Below are 7,802 nucleotides of genomic sequence, written 5' to 3'. Positions count from 1 at the left end.
ACTGGGATTTGTGTTTGGTACGGTCGTCTGCCTGATAACTAAAGGTTAAATACATTAATTAGGCCTTTTATTAGGCAGTAGCACAGGAAGAAAACGGTAGGCCAGATTCATTAACCCAGTCTGTGTGAACATGTCTATGTGTTTGTGCATGTGTGTGAGAGATAATAACAGAATAAAAACTAAAATTTATTTTAGTTTTCCTGCTGTATGCCTTCAAAATATGCTACAGCATTATAGATAGCATATTGAACTATAATTTAAAGATGATATATTACTATTATTATTATTATTATTATTATTATTATTATTTTTTATTTATTTTTTAAATCAAAATATTCTCTCCCTTCATTGTGGTCTTTAATCCTCTTGATTCTACTGTATTGTTTTTTTTATTTTAAGAACTCTATCAGCAAACATTGTATTTCTTCCATGTGTTTTATTATCCATTAATGCCAAAGCACTAGAAAGTATAGGAAAAAGAGAGCACGTACCAACATCTGCTCTCAGAGGGCACAACGTGTCTTTGGCCATTTTGTTTAGATGCAAAATGTATAGTATTAATGATATCCTGTGTTTACCTACTAAACTATGAATGAACTGCCATGTTGAAATCTTCTGTGTACCTTTAGTTTCTCTTTCTCAGTTGTGGGTCTCACTCATTTGTGTTTACTTGTTTGTGCAAAGAAGAAACTCAGTAATGTGGAGATGCATCGATATAATACTCTTCGACTAGAGGGCATTTCTGTAAAGGATAAAGCAGCACCTAACAAACTCACACTACAAGAAAATATGTAACTGTTTCACTTCTTAAAATGTTCCCAGTGGTGTTTATCCTCTTAGTAAAACTGTTGTATTACAGAGCAGATTTCTGTTAAAATCAAGTGACACAGACAAGAAAATCTAGTTCAAGTAAAATAAAATATGTGTAAATATTTAATCAGATGGGATCCAATCTGAGACTACTACTTTAGAGGAGTCTTCTGTTAAGGAAAGCCAGACAGCAAGGCTTGTGAATGAAGGGAGTGAATGAAGGTAGTTTATCAGAGTCAACTTGAGACTTTATGGAGAAACACACACACAGATTGAGAGGGATGACTCAGATTACATCAGATATGGGAGTTCTGATGCTGTTAGTGGGAAATAATAAGTAAGCAGGACAGAATGTAACCCAAAATCAAATGTATTTGCTAATTTCAGTTTCTTAATCATAGTACAAGTCCCGACCAATCACTGAGAGTACACAATCAAACAGATTGTAGGCGTTGATGAACACACACATTCACACTCAACTGAAGACGCTGCTAAATATTTCATCCTGCTCTGAATAGCAGCTAAGTGGTTACGGTTAGCTTTTGTTAAATCCTCTCCTAGGATGTTGCATCACAAAGCTATTCTCGTCTTCAAATGAAGTAAGCAGCCTGATGTCTTTATTATTTATCCAGATTTGAGTGACTGGTGCTTTTTAGTCCGCTCTACACTTGTGTCTCTGTGATTGCAGAGAAAGCAATTGAAGTTTTGGGGACTTTGTGATTGTCTGAAAAAAAGGAGACGCAGTTTAAATAATCTAATTCATAACGCTGAAGTTATACTGAAACCTTTACCAAAATGTAGTTAACATTTAACAAGCAGCTCATAAAGGCCTACCATGTGCCGGTCCTAAAATATATATGAGCGGTCACGAGAGGATTAAGGCGATATATAAGGAAAAGCATATATTTTTGTTCAACAACAATTTCTTTGCTGACTTACTTCTTCTAAATACTGTAAAACTTTGCCTCTTCGGAGCCTCAAATGAAACAGGAAAACTTGCTCTTTAGTTGAACTAGTCATAATCTATGCCTACGCGATGCAGCAAAAGTCTGGTTTCCACTGATGTGCAGCAGCACATGAATGAGTGTGAAAACCATCACATCATCATGAAACTTTTGAAAAAGTTTAATAAGGAAAATCAATTTTCTCTCACTTTCTGCCTTTATTCCTCTCTGGGTGCTATTTTCTTTTCTCTCTGTCAAAAGCTCATTATTCACAATTCTGACACCACCATCTTTCTGCTCCTCAAGCCAGTCCTTGGTGTTCTTTCTGACCTGCAAATTGCAAAACCCACCATCTACCCATCACCACCATATCCTCCAGGGGATCTTGCCCTATGACTACAGTAAATGCCAAAGTCTTACTAAGCTAAACAAATGCTATTAAACACTTACAATTAATATTTCCCTATTCAGCTGTTTTTAATATAATGACAGCTCCAGTTATGCATTCAAAACTATGTATCTGACATTCCAGTGCATCAATCGAAATGTCTACTTCCAGGAACTTAAACCTCACAGTGCAGATGTCCAAGTGCATCTGCGACAAAACAATATACTTGTAAATGGGCAAACTACACCTGAGATCAAAAGGTCAGTTATATCTAACAAGCTAAAAGGTGAACTCGTGATGAAGCTATGTGACTATCGTGACTGACTGGTGCTACGTATTTGCTGAGTATGCAGTTGTATGCCCTGCTCTGAATGTTATCTAGCTTTACATGTTTCCAAAGCAATGCCATTGAGCCTTGCTACATGGGCTTACATTTGACATAAGCATCTGACCCTCCTTTATCTACATAAACATACAATGAGGTAGAGGGCAGAGGATTAGATTCTTGCTCATAATCACCGTGAAGGGTTGCATGGTTATTGTGGGGATCAAACCTCCTCTGTTGTGTCTGCCTTGCTGATGTTATTTACTCAGGTGATTTCAAATAAGCATGGAGGAATCTGCTGCAGAAATCCTTAGCGCTAATACAACAGTGTCAGTAGCCAAAGTGATGAAACTATAAGGTTAACCTTAAGCAGTGATCCTTTCCATTGTAAGAAAGCATGCCCAATTCAGCTCTCTTTAACTTCTCATTTTGAACTTCAATGGCTTTACAGTTTTCGATGAGCTAAACGATCCTTTTCCAGAAGCAGAATAACTTGTCATATCCCTTGAATCCTTTTCTTTTTAGGGAGGGATAAGCCTGCAAGTCCTACTAATGAGCCTGAAATGGAGCTGAGGAGGTAATTGTGTGTGAAAAGGGCAATGTGCTGATGAACATAAGAGGCCATAAAATAAAGGGGAACCTATTACAGCCAAACTAAGACATTTCAACTGGAAAATAGCTTGCAGTAACCAGGTGGATTTTCAGCTGGAATGGTACACCTGATTACCTGGGGTTAATGACCAACAGAGGCCTATTATAGAGAATATGTGGAACATACGATAGAGATGTGGCTGACTGATTTTTGAGCACTCTATCTCCCATTCTTCACAGTATTTTCTGGCTTTATGAAACCATAAGAAAAGATGAGAGAAAGCTCTTGGGGGAGATTTAGTTCTTGATCACCTGTGTGTCTACTGAATAAAAATCTTAAGGACAAAAAGACAAAAGAAAAACAATATCAATGCAGATGTGCATTTCTTCCTTCATTTATAGACCCACCATCGCAGCATTCAAAAGTTAATGAAGAAAATTAAATTGCATTTCTGATGGAAAGAAACAAGTTCACACCCATTTTTGTGACTGTTGTCAAAGGTCATTCTTGGAAATTGGCAAGTGGACGATGCAGATATCTCAGAATATCTTACAGCGGAAAGTGATGACAATTTTTCATAACATTACATGTGTACTGGAAAAAGGCAAATCTTCAAAACAAGATGCTCCAATCAACCATGATAATATAGTGTGCTATTTATATTTTAAAGCTCCATAAAGTTATATTTTTAAAGCACCTACTGTGCTTTATTATTCAGTTACTTATGAACAGTGCGATCCTACGCTTTCTGACAAAGTTAGAACAGATTAGATACATATATACAGATAAGAAACATTATGTTTCTTTTATGCAGCAGATTCCTGGTGGGGGGGCAGAGTGCCGAGCATCCTAATTTGAAGCATCTGGGGCCGGTGGTCTCACACCATACAACCCGGCCTTTCTGGCTAGGGTTCACACTACATACTGACCTAACTGATAATCTCATCTTTTTCTTATATTTATTTTTTTAGTTTATTTTGTGTTTACTATTATCCTATTTATTTGAATAAATGACTTACCATTTGTCCCAACTTCAGAGCCAGGTCGTGAAATTGTCCTTGCTACTCTCACAAGATTGAACTGGGCAGGGCTTAGTTGCAAAAGGGAAATGTTGTGACTTAAATCGTGGAGTCTTGTAGAGCTCTGTTGCTATGAGGGTGCTAAGGAGACTTTCAATCCCATAATGGTCAAATGCAGCTTTATCAACCGTGAGCATAAAGAAAATACAATCAGAGTCAGAAATCCTTTATTTGTACATGCATGCCATTGCACATGGCAGTGATAATTGCACAACAGTGTTTTTCATTTATTGTGTTGCTCAAAAAATACATGCTTTCTTTGTTATTTTGCACGAACAAATGTAGTTCCTGCATTATATATACTGTGTTGTTCATCATGTCTGACACACAGACGAAAGACGTCCTCTCCTGGCTCAGTGGACTCAGTCCTACAGCTGCCCTCCAGCCTCTAGAAGCCTCCTTATGGTGCAACCTGCTGAACACACACACACAAATGTTAACATAAACAGAAAAACAATACATTTTGGATGGTTTTATTTTAATCTTCTGAGTACTTTGCTTTATAAAATGGCCTAAAAGCAACTTAAACCTAAATCTAACCCTAATCCTGAATGTTACATTAACCTCCAATCTTTAAATAAGCAGCTTCCTCATTCTTGTATTGTTTTGAGGCGATTGTCTTCATAAATATAGAGAAACAATTGCACATATGCCCAAGCAGCTTCACACAGGCAGACAGTGCTGAGGGGCAGTCCTGGCCTCTGGCGCTGAAAAACACAGCCGCCCTGGCGCTGGTGTCTCACACATCCACCCCCCAACCCAACCTCCCACCCGAGGAGTCTCCAGCAGTGCCAGCTGAGTCCAATCTCTGCCTGCCAGCTGCACCCCCCAGGCTGCAGTAACTTGGAGCCGGGGTCAGCATGACACCTCCTCTCTCGCTGCTAAAAATGGAATATGTCAGGTACTGAAACATGTCATGGTGGCACAGTGGACACAGAGCATACAAAATATTTTTAATACCACCTATTTACATTAAATAATGTTATCAAGACGATCTAAAATAAATGGTGTAGTACCTAGGTTTCATGTTTTCACTTAGAGTTTATCATGCAGATGTATAATTATGTGACTGTAAAGCAGGAAACACGTGTCAAGGAATCAGTAATTAAAGGGTTATTAATATGTTAGAAGATGGGAGAAAGGAAAGTGAGCTACTGAGTTAAGAACACAAAATGATCAATCCAACACAAACACCTTTAATTGAGAACATTGAGTAACTGTTTGAGATAAGGTAACAAAAACAGTTAATGTCCCATGTACAGTCACATTCAAAAAAAGTATTGAAAAGTTATAAAACCTAATTCATAGTTTCAGCCTTTAACTAGTGATCTCAGCATTAGTCACTGCATTTAATCTTCCCTTGAAATACATTTTAAAATAAGGAAGTGAAAAATGTTCAAGTGGCTGAGCTGATGAAAAGTTAAATCTTTGATGGTAACTTTGAATAATGATGCCAATGACCCAGCTGTCAAAACAAGAAGAACTAATGGCTTCAAATAAAGACTTGTCAGGATTTCTAAGAGCAAATTAGACAGAAATAGCTTGAAAAAGAAGATGTCCCTATTTTTACCATGTCCTATTCTCCTATGTCTAATTTTAGTTAAGATTCATCTTACTGGCTGCCCAGACAGAAGTCTCATCCATCTGCACAAGGGTGTTGTAAGAAAGAAATACAGGAACAACTTCATCATCCACATTAAAATACTTTGATTTACTCACACAAAAATGCTTCGTTCTCAAAGTCACATTATTTTGTTCATGTAGAGGACAGTTTGAGTCACTAGAGTAGAGAAAAGTTTGAGATATTTTAGGATCTATGATGCCATTCTAGAACACAACGGGGATAATGGTGCCATTGACTTAATGAGCTGTTTCACCTTCGCTGTAGCCCAAGTAGACGGTGCGACAACAGCCCAGCGTACAGGACACAAGAGAACACTTTGCCATTCAACTTCCAGATTCATGGGCAAAGTATTTGGCTCTTAATTGGCCATTTGCAATTAGAGTGATTCTATTTTTTTCGGTTCCCTATACCCACAGGACGATTCTGTGGGTCAAAAATAAAAGTAAATGTTTGGGGTTTAATTAGAAGGAAATTAAGTATATTACAGTTTTCAGCATGACCTATAGACAGGCAGCCATGCAGCAATTCTATATCAACGTGTGTTAAGACTGACTTTACACTCGTACTTAAAGGAACTCACTTTTATAAAATAAACAACTGAGGGGCGCTGCTGGTATACAAATGTGTTCTGCAATAAAAAGTTGAATGCAGTTTTGTATGTTTTATATACACTTGTGTGTTTTCTTCACACTACATTGTATTTGGATGTGACAGTTCCAATGCCAATGAACAGAAACATAAATGATTATTCATTTAAAAAACTGACCGTGAGAGTAACAACATTAAACTTATAATACATCTAAATGCATGTATGAGTTTCTGAAGGAATGTTTGTTCTTTGAATACAGGCCACCTGTCACAATACATCAATGAACAACAACACAAACTACTTACATTAAACCTGTAAAACTCAATATTTTGATATTAACATTAAACAAAATGGTCTTATAATGTGAAAAAAGCAGAGATTTACAGCTCAAATATTTGCTATTTAGTTGAAACTGAGCTGTTTTCTCCCTTAGGCGTTAACTGAAAACCCGGTCTGACAAACACAGTGTATGCTACCTCCTTAGCAAACTAGCTCGTGGAGAAAGTCAAACATCTTGATGCTAAAAACAGGCAGTTTTATAGTTTTTGGAGAGCAAACTAGGACTAAAACAGAGAGTGAATATAGGACTTACATTTGTCAGGAAGACAGAAACACATCTCCAATTTAATGCTAATGTCTGCAAGGGGTGAAACTGTTACTGTAAACCAAACCCTAACCCTGCTAACACTGTAGCACTGACAGCTGTATGAGCTTGAGATGTGCTGGTGTCTTGTTATTTTATATGTTCTGCCCCCTGGTGGCCACAATATGATTACTATATATTATTATATATATTATTTGATTTGATTTATTTCTGTGCATTTATGACAAGTAAAATGTTGGCTCTTATTCAATGTAAAAGGCCTTACAGCACAATCAGACAATTTATAAATCAAAAGGATGCTGAAAAACTAATCCATGCTTTTATCTCAAGCCGGCTCGATTACTGTAATGCACTATTTACCGGCCTTCCAAAAAAAACAATGGAGAGACTTCAGCTCATCCAAAATGCTGCAGTGAGGCTGCTGACTAGAACCAAGAGGAGAGAGCCACATCAGTCCAGTGTTAGCCGCTCTACACTGGCTTCCAGTAACTTTTAGAATTGACTTTAAGGTCCTCCTTCTTGTATACAAAGCCCTAAACGGAACCGCACCAAGTTACACTGCCAACTCTCTAATAAACTATGTGCCCCCAAGAACATTACGATCATCTACTACTGGTTTATTAAATGTTCCCAGAAACAGAAAATTGGGGATGCAGCCTTTTGCAATTATGCACCAAAGCTATGGAACACTTTACCTGCAGACATTAGGGAGGCAAGCTCTCTCAGTATCTTTAAAAAGTAAGCTAAAAACATATATTTTTATCTTAGCCTTTTAATGGTGATATTTTATATCTTTTTATCTCAGCCACTTTAAACTAATTTAAATTATTTCATACATTTTTAAGCT

The sequence above is a fragment of the Cottoperca gobio genome, chromosome 4 (genome assembly GCF_900634415.1).
Source record: "Cottoperca gobio chromosome 4, fCotGob3.1, whole genome shotgun sequence".
In the NCBI taxonomy this organism is placed as follows: domain Eukaryota; kingdom Metazoa; phylum Chordata; class Actinopteri; order Perciformes; family Bovichtidae; genus Cottoperca; species Cottoperca gobio.
Note: the sequence above shows the minus strand (reverse complement) of the source record.